Source organism: Helianthus annuus, chromosome 15 (genome assembly GCF_002127325.2).
Source record: "Helianthus annuus cultivar XRQ/B chromosome 15, HanXRQr2.0-SUNRISE, whole genome shotgun sequence".
NCBI classification, from domain to species: Eukaryota; Viridiplantae; Streptophyta; class Magnoliopsida; order Asterales; family Asteraceae; genus Helianthus; species Helianthus annuus.
This window is the reverse complement of record NC_035447.2, coordinates 22,850,356-22,861,912: the sequence shown is the minus strand read 5'-3', so window position 1 is coordinate 22,861,912 and position 11,557 is coordinate 22,850,356. Positions and strand designations below refer to the sequence as shown.

At 39.0% G+C, this 11,557-nt stretch overlaps 1 non-coding gene across 1 annotated transcript; it reads right to left on the bottom strand.

Annotated features, from left to right (window-relative positions):
* Positions 1 to 4,224: 4,224 nt before the first annotated feature.
* LOC118487918 lies at positions 4,225 to 4,331 on the bottom strand. Its single transcript, XR_004882851.1, has one exon. It is a non-coding gene; the product is annotated as a small nucleolar RNA R71 (small nucleolar RNA).
* Between the last annotated feature and the right edge of the window lie 7,226 nt (positions 4,332 to 11,557).

Genomic DNA, 11,557 nt, shown 5'->3' with positions numbered 1-11,557 from the left:
GCAAATGGACCGACATTAACAACAAGTGTCATGCCTTCCAAGAAGTGTACCAATGTAACTACGATAATCGCCCGAGCGGTGAAGGTGACGTCGGGGTTTTAACGAAGACTTTGGACGAGTTCGAGAAAACGAAATGCCCTTTCCCGTACTATAAGTGTTGGGATCTACTACGAAAAAGTCCAAAGTGGGCGCTAGTAGGTACCATGACGTCTAGTAGTAGACGTCGAGCTAAACGGTCAAAAACATCATCCTCCGTTGACCCTGAAACACCGACATCGGATGCCCGCAATGTCGATCTAAATGAGGTGGTGGACGTTGACGAGGAACTTGAAGAAGAGTTGACCCGACCGCCCGGCAGAAGAAAGGATAAGCGAACCGGGAAAAAAAGGGTGGAGTCGTTTTCCGATCTCGAGTTGAGGGAAGACTTCGAGGAGATGAACCGTCGTCTCCAAGACATTCGCGACCTCGGCCACCAACGTTATGAGATTATGAAAAAACGAGTGGCCGAAAAAAAAAAGTTTAACGAGATGCAAGAGGCGAGGCAAATGAAAAAGGACATTGAGTTTTTGTCCAAACCGATCGACCACCTCCAAGGCAACGCGTTGATCCTTGCGCAAATGCATCGCCAAAAAATTCGAGAAAAATATGGACTCTAGATCATCTCCTTTTTTTAACTTTATTTTTTTTTTGAGTTAATTGCTCGGATGGTCCCTGTGGTTTCAACTTTTTTCACGTTTAGTCCCCACCTTTTGAAAGTAGCAGGTATGCTCCCTATGGTTTGTCATTTTGTTACTTGGATAGTCCCTGAGTAGATGTCAGTTAGTTTGAAAATAGCAGGTATGCTCCCTATGGTTTGTCATTTTGTTACTCGGATAGTCCCCAGAGTAAATGTTGGGGGACTATCCGAGTAACAAAATGAGAAACCATAGGGAGCATACATGCTATTTTCAAAATGTGGGGACTAAACGTGAAAAAACATGAAACCGCAGGGACCATCCGAGCAATAAGTTAAGAGTATTTACCTGAGCTAGCTCCTGTCTTAAAATAGCAAGAATAATAACTCAGCCGTATTCACTTAAGTAAGCGTAGGTACAATTTACCGGAAGGCTCTAGTCTGGAACGATGGTATAAATAACCAATTAGAATGCTAACGGGTCTTTAATTAAGCCTAAGCTTAGACCGGTTAGTCTTAAAGAATTGTTACGGTTTAATCGCGTGAAAGGCGAAAACCGTGAATGGAGTGTGATTTTGACCCAACAAGTTTGAAGACTTGTTTCATATGGGTATAACAATCATACTCTGGATTTTGGGGTTAAAACAATATAGTTTGACCCGTTTCGGCTAAATTATGTAAACTAGTTACATAAGCCGAACCGTGCGCGCAATAGGCGCAACGGGTAACCGTGAGAGTCCTACGTTTGTTTCCTAATTCAATATGCCTTAAAGAGGTTGTGGTATCAGTAGGATACCTTCTGTGATGCCCGAAACGAGTTTAAGTTGGTGATACGCCCCGTAGGGGTTTTTCGGTCATTTTAAAGATTTTTAAAGGGTTTTTCGAGTTCTACAGGAAATCTGAGTTTCCCGAACAGTTTATAAAATCCAAAATACTTTATTTATTATTTAAAATTAGTAGCAACTGGAATCGGGTCAAAAGACCTTATAGAACTCGATTTATGGCCGAAAAGGGCATATTCGGTATTTACCGAATCGTAGCCATAACCGCAGGTTATGAGCAAGGTAAAAATAATTAAAAATCTTTAAAAATCCCAAAATATTATTTTACATCAGTGAGTAAAAGGTTTGGTGTCGAAATCCGGGTTTAGATAGGCGTTATGCTAATTGCGCTATTTAATTACTAAAGTTTCGCAAATTGCGCTAACTGGCATAACTCTTATTCTGGACCGCGGATTGACATGAAATTTTAGGGACATGCTTAGAATTCAGTAACCAAGGTCATGATCCGTTCACATGTCCGAAAATCTCGTTTAAATTTATAAAGGGCGTTACGGTCAACTTTTAAGTAATTAACGGAAATGCGTAAAAGACTCGGACAATTAACGAACCGGTCACAGAGGCTTATACCATCATGTAACCTGGTCCTAAGAGTGTCCTAAGGCATATCTATACCTCACTAAAACGGGTCAGAACTGAAGTCAAAGCAAAAGTCAAACTTTTGCGACATTCGGCTCCGAACCGGGTCAATATAGCAAATGGTCGAATCAAACAAGTTTAGACAAGTTTATATACTTAATATCATGTTTTACGAACATCAAAACAAGTTACATATCAGCTACATTACAGATTATGCCAGAAATCGCAAAATGACTTTCTGTTGACTTTTTAAGTGCACGTTTGACTCGACATTCGACATAGTTAGAGCGGTGATCGGAGGGAACCCCTTTAGGGGTTTATTACCCACATAAATACCAACTCATAACTACTTTTGATCCGACAATTCACTGGACCATTTGTGAATTATCGCTATGACAACCGTTCATTACGACGGTTTGGTTTATAAGCTAAAACCATTGAAAAACGAGACCACAAAAGGTTAGGCAACTTACAGAAGTTTAATGCAAGACTTAGGAATATAGAAGGAAGCTTGAGAGCTCCAAGAATGATCAGAAGTAGTGTTGTGAGGTGTGTTCTAAGTTGGGAACTATGTATGCCTATTTATAGTAAAGTTTCACCACAACTTTTGACACACAAGTCCCCCAACTAACCACAACCTTCCAACATGTGTTCCAAATGCTTAGGGGTTGTTTAGGGGTCAATTGGAAAGATTTAAATGCATCTCATGGCGTTTAGAAGGCTGAACAGCCAATTTAAGCATGTTTCTGCATCTGGGCGCCTGACGCGGCCCGCATGGAGGAACCATACACATATTACGCGGGCCGCCTGAAGTTTAAAAATCAGGCGCGTTCAATCATAGGCTCGCGGCCCACCTCAACTTAACCCGAACCCTTACGCGGCCCGCGTTAGGTTTATTTTTCAAGATTTTTGAATCTTTTGTAATCATGACTAAATCTTTGTAATAAATAACAAAATCTTTAGTAATTATTAATGAAATCTTTAGTAATCATTAACTTGACCTTTCGGGTTTTGAAGGGGTAACTTTGCGATTTGGCCCTTGATTATTTACTGCTAAGGGCCTCGTGTTATTTACTTGCTTAGTTAAGTCCCTGGTTAGTTTATTTAATTATTCTGAAAGCCTTAACTTTCATTATTGACGCTTTTAACCCTTCTCATACGAATTCGATCGTATCTTTCTCGTTTTAAAGCGGAACTTCGCGGAATTTATACAGTATATTCTAGTGAGTGTATAATACTGTTACAAAGCCTCGGGAGCGTTAAAGGGTCACTCAGAGGTATAATTAAACATGTTGACACGGTTAACCCCTGTAGCTTGTAATCTCTCACTTTCTTCCGCGTTTCGCTTCCGTACGATCCATGATTTATTCGTTTGAAGGTACAAGCATCGTTTAGGGTTACTATACCGTATATTTACCCTTCGTTGACATTTATAACCCTCGAGTTTACATACTTTCAAGGTTTGTCAACTTTAGTCCTTTATTTAATATCTAATGCCACGTGTAAACTTATGACACGTGTTAACACATTATTGGACCCAAAATTTCGAGGTGTTACACTTCTGATCAAGCTTTCTTTTTGTTTTTGTTCGTAGAAAATCACACAATTCTATATAATTCGCAGGAATACAGTTTGGTGCATAACCTCCACCTCCGACAAAAACATAAAAATACCGCTTGACGAACCCGGGCACTTTTTAAGAAAACGCCTTAAAGCCAAAAACCAACAAAAAGCCTCGATCCAAAACCCCCCATGGCGGATCAACGCACTCTCATGGATTACTACCTACAGCCTACGGTACGTAATCTTGGAGCCGCTATTAACCCTCCTAACGTCGATGCTAACAACTTTGAGCTTCGAGCACACCTTATCCAAATGCTTCAAAATTCTGCCACTTTCCATGGCCTAGCTGATTAAGATCCCCATTCACATATTACCAACTTCTTGGAAATATATGACACCTTCCGGATCAATGGAGCCTCTAGCGATGCCGTTAGACTCCGTATGTTCCCTTTTTCCTTCAAAGGCCGAGCGAAAGCTTGGTTAAACACCCTCCCAAGTGGGTCCGTACACACTTGGGATGAACTTGCCCAAAAATATCTCTACAAATATTTCCCTCCCGCTAAAACCGCCAAACTCATGAGCGAGATCAACACCTACTCTCAAGAAGACGGGGAATCCTTATACGAGACATGGGAAAGGTTCAAGGAGCTATTAAGGAAGTGCCCGCATCACGGTCTTGAATGTTGGTAACAAGTGTCCACCTTCTACAACGGAATCTTGCCGCACACAAGGCAAATCCTTGATTCCGGCTCCGGGGACTCCTTGGGAATCGGCAGCCCGAGGAAATTTATAATCAAATTGAAGAACTCGCTCAAAACAGTTTTCAATGGCACACTCCTAGGGGCTCAAAATCTATAGCCTCGGACGCCCACAAAGTGGATGAAACCACTTCTTTGCAAGCCCAAATCGAAGCCTTAACTAATAAAATAAAGAAACTTGATTTGAACAAAACGGCTTTGGTTATGGCTTGCGAAGGATACGACGGCCCCCATGAAAACTAGAGTTGTATGAAAGATCTAGAAAATCAAACGGAAGTGGTAAATTACCTAAATAACCGGCCGCGAGCACTGGGAGTTCAAAGTAATACTTTCACTCCCGAGTGGTGTAATCATCCCAACTTTAGTTGGAGAGAATCGGGGGGGTAATAACCAACAAAATCAAAATCAACGATCTAACTTTCAACAACAAAATGGACAACAAGGTTTTCAATCACAACAAGGAGGAAGAGAAAGGCTTGAGGATATCATCACTCGCCTCTTCTCCGAATCCGATAAAAGATACTTGGAAAGGTTCTCACAAACCGAAACAGAAATTAGAAACCAACGGGCTAGTATTCAACATTTGGAAAAACAATTTAGTCAACTAGCCCAACATTTCGCCGAAAGACCACAAGAAGCCTTACCATTGTCACACCCCGATATTTTAACCACAAACCGGTGGGCTCGGTGGGGAGTATCGTGACGTAGTTGATATCATCATAGTCAAATATACACAGTTTATAGCACAGCGGAAGGCTTGGTAGAAATTACTATTACAAACCGAAAGTTCAAAGTACGATAAAAGAATATATATACGGTTGTAAAGAAAGGATCCACAGGCGGATCTAAATATAATACAAAAACATGTTCAACAGACTTAAGGTATTACGAACTTGCAAGATTCTCTAATTAACGCTCAGAAGCTCCCAGCCTAGTAGTACCTGTCACTTAGCCTTTTGAAAATACGTCAATTTACACTGGTAAATACAATTAACCGACTCTTTTGAAAAACATTTATGAAAATTGATTTAGATGCACAAGGCACAAATATTCTTTTATAACTTGGGATAATTATATGTAAATAATCTTGTATACAGATTTACATGTTTGTCATACATTTAGGGCCCAGTATAGAAGCTGAGACATGATTAACCGACACACCACTAATATAAACCCACAAGGAGTTATCCCCAACAATGTGGGTATATCTTTTTACATACGCAACTGTCAGGTGTATACCTACACCCCGTGCTTAAGTCGTGGCCATTTGCAATTAAATGAGCCAAGGATATCCAGGACACGGTTGCATTAACCCCCAACGTTTATGTTATCAAACAATACAGATTAAAACGAGTTATGTAATTTATTAATCACAATCCAATTAAATGATTCCATACCCAACCAAGCGGTAATGTTTTACTGTATCCCAAGCCTGTATAAGGGAAAATAAGTTAAAAGTATTTACCTGAGCTTTTAAATGCGAGATCTATCTACTCGGCCGTATAATCTAATTAAACTTGTGAAGGTAGCTTTTACCGGGGCTTCCTAATCTGGAACGAAGGTTTTGTTAACCTATTAGATTACTAACGGGTCTTATTTAAGTTGTGGACTTAGACCGGTTAGTTTAAAGTAGGATTTACGGTATAAAACGCTAGATTAAGCGATTACCGGAATGGAATGTAATTTAGACCCGACAAGTATGGAGACTTGTATTATATGGGTAAACTAAATACATTCTGGATTTTGAAGTTAAAATGATAAGGTTAAACCCGCTTCGGCTAATTTATGCAAACTAGTTACATAAACCGCACTGAATGCGTATAAGCATAAACGGGTAACCGGATGAGTCGTATACATGTTCCATAAGTTATTATGCTTAAAATATGTTATGACATCAGTAGGATATCAACAAATGTGCCCAAAAAGATTTTAAAACCGAATTAAGCCTCATAAGGGCATTTTGGTCATTTTATGATTTATAAAAGCGGTTTACATGCAAACGGAGGTTCTAGTCATAACCTTATGTAAAATTATTTAATTTATGTTGTATTAGCAGTAGGATATCATATATATGTGTGGTTTACCATTTATGGCCAAACTATGCCCCGAAAGGGCATTTTGGTCATTTCACACATAGTTTTAAGGGCTTATTTGGGATTCTAAGTTCATGACTGTAAAAATATTAGAAATGGTTTATGAAATCAGTAGGTAAAAAGTTTTGGGTGCTAAGTATGGTTTAAAACCATACCATGTACCTTAATGTCGTAAAAATCGATAAATGACGATTATTTCGGTGTTTAGGAAATTCTGAGGTTATGACCAGCTTTGAATGGTCAAAATAATTTCTTTATCATATTATATCAGTAACAAAAGGTTCTTGCAGGTTAATCTTATTTAAAACCCATTTTATGTGTGAAAATGGCATAATCGTCATTTATTAATATAATACGAAACTTATGCATAAACTCAGTAAGTAATCTGACTTGGAATCCCAATTAGTCCTAAATATGATATCATAACAGTGAGTAATGAATTTTTATGTCAAAATTATGTTTAAACTTTATTTCTATGCAAAAAGGGTATTTTAGTCCTATTAAAGCACGTTTTATGATTTATTATATCATATCAGTTTGTGACCAGAAAATAAATGTCAAAATATGTTAAATAACATTACTAATCAGAATGTAATTCATTTGCATGGTTGTTTATGTTAAAAATCTCATTTTTGACAAAAAGGGCATTTTAGTCAACATTAAGCATAATAACGGAATCAAGTAAATAAACTCGGATTACTAAGGGACCATGTAATATGACCTCAGAGGGTTATACTACAATATAACATGGTCACAAAAGAACCTTAATGCATAAAGAAATTAAGCTAGTTCGGGTCAGAACTGAAAGTCAAAGCAAAAGTCAAGCTTTTGCGACTTTCGATTGCGAACCGAGTCTAAACTTAGAATTGTCGGGTTGAACATGTTTAGACATGTTCTAATAATATTTAACAAGTTATTAAAGTGATAAAACATATTTTATAACCTCTACATTATCAGATTTGACTTTATATAAAAACTGACCCGTTTGACTTTTTATGTTAATTACTTTGACCTGACAATTAACTAAGTAAACGTGGTAATTAGGAGGTGCCCTTTTGAGGGTTTAACACCTACCTAATTACGATCACGTAGCCATATTCTCCTCAAACAATGGCTGGACTGTTTAGGTCTAAACCGAAAGTCAAAGCCGAATTGCGGCAACTTTGACTTTCGGCTTTTAAATTCATAAAACCGAACTAAGGAGGCTAGGGACACTTACAAAGGGTCCTAGCTCGAAACTTGAACTATGGAGAGCTTCATTTTGATCAGGAACCTCAGAGAACCAAGCTTAGAGAGAGAAGAGATGATAATTTTTGAAATGAGCAAGTTGCAAATGAGGGTAAGGGACCTATTTATAGTGCAAAAGGAGTTGCAACCAGGTGTCCAGGGGTGTTGTGAGAGCTTAACAAGTGTCCATAGACGTGTCCCAAAGCAGCTAAGAGCCCCTGGTGTCGAGTTATGTGTGTAGAAGGTGACAAACCTGCAGCTGTCTAAAACTGTTGCCCAGATACAGTCTTTACGGACTGTAAGCCTGAACCTTTACGTTCCGTAACCGCTTTTGAATTATATCGCCCAGATACAGTCCTTACGGACCGTAAGCCTGAACCTTTACGGTCCATAAGCGATTGATCAGAGGACAAATTTTTAAACTTTTTATATTTGACCCTTCAACTTTTATTTTCAATATTAATCATTCCCGAGAGCATGTTTTAACATTATAAAGTCCTGGGTTTGATAAAAGGTCACTCAGAGGCAAAAATTTGCATGTTGACACTTTTAACCCTTCAAAGTCAACTTATTACCCGTCTAGGGTTTAGGACACGTGTCTTCACATTATTGGGTATGATTTTGCAAGGTGTTACAACCAAGTAATACCAAAATAAACCCAAAAGCTCAAGTAAATGTAATCAATCTAAGAAGCCAGAAGGTAGGACCCGAGAGTGAGTCAACCCGACAACAAACCGACCCGATCCAAGCTAAAACACCCACCCACGATAACCAAGAAAATACTCAACCACAAAACACCGACACTGACACAACCAAACCACCTCCGGCACCTTACCCCGGTCGTTTACTTCGGCAAAAGACAGACAAACAATTTACTAAGTTCGTGAGCTTGCTTAAACAACTCCACATCAATATTCCTTTTGTAGAAGTCCTTACTCAAATGCTAAAATATTCCAAATTTATGAGAGACTTCCTCACTTACAAAAGAAAGATTGAAGTCATCCAACAAGTCACTCTTAGTGAAGAATGCTCGGCGGCACTCCTCAACAAGCTCCCCCAAAAGAAGATTGATCCCGGAAGTTTCACCATTCCTTGCTCTATTGGTGGATCACCGATAAGCAATGCACTAGCCGACTTGAGGGCTAGCATTAATTTAATGTCGGCCTCTATGTTCAACCGACTAGGATTGGGTAAACCACATCCTACAAAAATGAGCATTCAACTTGCGGACCGGTCGGTAAAATACCCTCAAGGTGTCATAGGAAATTTATTGATAAAGGTAGGAGAATTTGTTTTTCCTACCGACTTTGTTATTTTAGACATGGAAGAAGACACCGAAATTCCGCTCATACTAGGACGACCCTTCCTTTCCACTGCACGAGCTATGGTAGACATGAGCGAAGGACAACTAACATTGAAGGTTGGTGAAAAGGAGATCAAATTTGAAGTTGGGCAACGAGCGGAGGATGATCCGGTGAAATACCTCAACGCGATTGACTTAAGCTTAAACGATGCACTACAACGCTACAACTCGGGATGTGAGTCATCCCGCGCGGGTAACATTTGACCGACTTTGGGTCTAGCCAAGGACCCTTATAAACGTGGCGCACCATGGAGGCATTCCATGGACTATCCATTAGTTTAGTAGTTTAATCGTAGTTTAATATCTAGTTCAATGTTTTCTTTTGAGTATTTAGCTTTATAGGAGTAAGACACACTCAACAGAGGAAGATGGATGATGGACTGGAACCCATGCACATAAAACAGAAGACTCCCGACTCATTTTCTGCAGAACAGTGGCTACAGCACGGGGCCGTGCTCACCCAGCACGCCCCCGTGCCCGTCTTACTGTTATCAAACATTATCTGTCCAGAAGGTGGCACGGGTCGTGCACACCCAGCACGCCCCCGTGGCCACCCCACTGTAAGTCTTCTTATTTCTTTTGTTACTGGCACTTTGGACACGGGGGCGTGTCCCCAAAGCACGGGGCCGTGCTGCAAGTGCCAGTAACAAAATTTTTTTGTTATTTTCATACTTTTTACACATTTTTCCAAGATAAATCCTTTTTGGGACACATTGGTGACAATGTGTAATTTAAGTGTGGGGGGGGGGGCGATAATAAAAACCTTGAATGGTTTGTCCTAAATCAAGCCTTACACAAAACTCGCTTTGGAACTGCTAAACACCCCAAACTTTTTCAAAAAATTTTCTTTTCATTTTTTTTACTTATCTTAAGTTTAGTTGGGTAAACAAATTCTAAAAATTATGTTTTTACAAATTTACAACCGATAGCGTCGTGATAAAAAGAACCAATTTAGAACATTACGAAAATGGGCATGATAAATCTTTGTAAAATTTGATTATATATACATTTTTACACTATAACCCTTTTCCCACAAAAGTGAGTTTTGAGCCATTACCGTGCATAGAAATATACATCCTTACTAATTGCTCAATTTTCGTTTCTTGTGTGAATAGCCCGTTTGGTTCTCACGTATCTAGAACTTGACAACCCGATGCATTCCAAGTCTTTACCGACAAAAATTCAAGTAAGTAAATGATAGAGGCATTAGGACAAACCCTTTTTCAAAACAAAACCTTGATTTTCTTTGATTTATCCAAAAACAAACCCCCTAGTTAAACCCTTTGAACCTTTAAACTTTTTTTTTTTTCAAACAAAAAAACCCTACCCTTTTCATTTTTCACCTTTCATTTTTGTAAACATATCGGTTATGAAGTTATGATTTCGGCTCAGTTTCAACTTTGGCAACAAAAAAAAATCAGAAAAATTTGAAAAATATGCCAAAGTATTTTTTGCTAAGCCAAAAAGCAATAGAAAAACAAATGGTTTACGATTTTCACCCTTTTTCCGAATAAAACCTACCAAACCCGAACCACCACCTACCCTTCAAAGTCCTCTTGATACTTATAAGGATTTAATGCCAAAAGAAGGAGGTTTGATCGATTATCAAGCCTATGGTAGGAGTGAGTTCCAAATCGGGCACGAGTGTTTCATTTAATATTGGCCGAATGTTGAGTGAAAACTTGTGAGGTGTGTACATTTGTATATAACTAAATAGAATTTTATAAAGGCATATTATGCCCAAAGTAAATAACTTTTCGTAAATTGAGTTTTAAATAAATCATGCCGAATAGGATTGTAAATAAAATAAAATCAAAATAAACTTAAAACTTGGATACCCGACACTCTAAAGATAAGACCCAAAAACCTTCTCTTCTACCTATTCCGTTTGGGTGTATAAGTCACGTAATAGAGTTTTGCTTGAGGACAAGCAAAGATTCAAGTGTGGGGGTATTTGATGTGATTAAAATACAACATATAAATTATGCCAAATACGGCGTAAAAGCAACCCTTTTTAGTACTAATGTTGGAAAAAGCTCGTGTTTTCGTTTCTTTTAGATTTTTAGGGATAAAAGAGCTTAAATTTGCAAAAGGAGCAAAAAGACAGTAAAATCCAACATAAATGTAAAGAAAAAGGAATTACCGCAGCTCGTCAAGCCCCAATTCACATCCAAACCTCAAATAACAAGACCAGAAGGCTGACACGGGGCTGTGTTCACCTGACACGGGCCGTGTCCGAAGATTGATACTGGGCAGGAGAAAAAGACAACTGCAAAAGATAAAAATGGCAACCAACACGGGGTGTGGTCAACTCAAAGACTTTCAGAATATGCGATAGTACAACAAGTACTTTGGCAACGGGCCGTGCCGTTGACACACGGGGCCGTGTTAGTACAACATCTGACAAGCAGTTAATGAGGAAGAGAGAGAGAGATGGGCACGGGCCGTGCCAGCCGGGCACG